The sequence below is a fragment of the Pseudorasbora parva genome, chromosome 23, assembly GCF_024679245.1.
Source record: "Pseudorasbora parva isolate DD20220531a chromosome 23, ASM2467924v1, whole genome shotgun sequence".
Classification (NCBI taxonomy): domain Eukaryota; kingdom Metazoa; phylum Chordata; class Actinopteri; order Cypriniformes; family Gobionidae; genus Pseudorasbora; species Pseudorasbora parva.
In genome coordinates, this window is record NC_090194.1 from 29554380 (window position 1) to 29556399 (window position 2020).

Below are 2020 nucleotides of genomic sequence, written 5' to 3' on the forward strand. Positions count from 1 at the left end.
AAGACCAAATGGCTGAAAGCCACACCCACCATACTTAGGCAAGTTATCTCTAAACTCGTAAAATATTTATTATATTCTAGTTTATTTCTGTGGAGTTGAGATATTTGTACCAGCCGACGTTTCCAATGATATCAAACACATATAATACTGTATCGTGTGGATTGACATTGTAACAGAGATGTTGGGTGTATTTTCAGTGATCTCAGCATGAGGGGAAGTAAGACTTGGGGGAGAGGGGGTGCACAGAGAAAGATGTAGATTAGCTGATACTGAGGTGAGACTTGCGTATCTAATGGTGTGCGAGTCACATATCAGTTGTAAATTTCCTTTGTTTTTCTCAGGGAGTCCCTGTTCCTCAATTAGACATTTCGGCATCTGCTAGTTTTTCCAGCCATACAATACAATGAATAAATAATTAAAACATTATGCATCATCAGAGTGGGTGATAGATTGGTTGGTCGGTTTTATCCAGACACTGTATAAATGAAAGGACAGTAAGGAGAGCAGAACAAACTTCTAACAGGAGGAGACTCACTCATGGCCTATGAGACAGAGGATCATGAGACTCAATACTGCTTTCCTGCCATCAACTCATCATGTATCAAGGGGACACGCTCCAGACATGAATACAATATCATGTATGCATTTGTATCATTGCTGTCAGCATGGACTGTGTTTCTGAACCTGCTGGTGATCATCTCCATCTCTCACTTCAAGAAGCTTCACACTCCAACCAACCTGATTATTCTCTCTCTGGCTGTGGCCGACCTGCTTATTGGAATTGTCATGCCCATGGAGGCCACCAGGCTAACTGAGACATGTTGGTACTTTGGAGACACTTTATGCGGACTCTATTCAATATTTATTGAGGTGCCACTTTCAGCATCACTCAGTAATTTAGTTTTAATTGCTGTTGATCGGTATGTGGCTGTGTGTCACCCTTTACTGTACCCATGGAAAATAACCACAACTAAAACTTTAATAAGCATCTGTATGAGCTGGATTTGCTCCTCAGCTTATATCACTGCCTATGTAATTAATAATGGATATTTTAATACTTCACTCAAAACAGACATGTGTTATGGAGAGTGTTCTGTCATGATGACATTTGCCTGGGGAGTTATTGATCTGTTTATGTCTTTTATTTTTCCTTGTATCCTGATCATAACTTTATATTTGAGGATATTTTATGTTGCACATCAGCAGGTGAAAGTTATAAACGCTCTGATGAAGGGTGGTAAATGTGTAATGGAAGGTTCAGTGAGGAGGAAATCTGAGAGTAAAGCTGCTCTGACTTTAGGAATCATTGTATCAGTTTATCTGCTGTGCTTTATTCCATACTATATCTGTTCTATAACAGTAATCTCTTCCACAACCATACACATTTTGACATGGGTTTTGTATATAAACTCAGGTCTGAATCCTCTGGTTTATGCTTTATTTTACCCCTGGTTTAAAAAAACAATTAAACACATCTTAACTCTAAAAATATTTCAGCCAGCATCCTCTCTGGTGAATATTTTTACACAAAATCAATTGTAATTAAATTGGTAAAACCGTCAGTTTGAGAGCCATTTCAGCATAGTTTTTTATTTTATTTTTTATTAATCATTATTTTGCACTACATGTATCTTAATAGTAAGCATTTTTTATATATAATATGCTTGCATTATACTCACACTGATGCAATGCAATTTTTGTCAGAATTTAACAAGCAAACTTTTTACATAGTAAAATACTTTTAAATTTAATTTTCATCAGTCACAAAAAAGAGAGGGTAAAGACCTATGTGTTAGTATCAAATACATTATGGTGGGTTACACAAAGTATATTATTAAAATGGCTTATAAAACGCCTCAGAAGGTTATAAACATTTATTCTCTAGATTTCTAGCAATGTGTATTATTCCATTTTTCAAATTTTTGTTTCTTATATTATTGTTATATTTTATTTCTAATGTGTAATTTATATGCATGTCTGCACAACCATGTGTGTCTGCTCTATGTCTGTACTTTCTTCT

The 2020-nt window shown here is 35.6% G+C and overlaps 1 pseudogene; it reads left to right on the forward strand.

The window, feature by feature from the left end:
• The first annotated feature begins 483 nt into the window (after window positions 1–483).
• On the forward strand, window positions 484–1542 carry LOC137062534 (trace amine-associated receptor 13c-like; annotated as a pseudogene).
• Window positions 1543–2020: the final 478 nt, after the last annotated feature.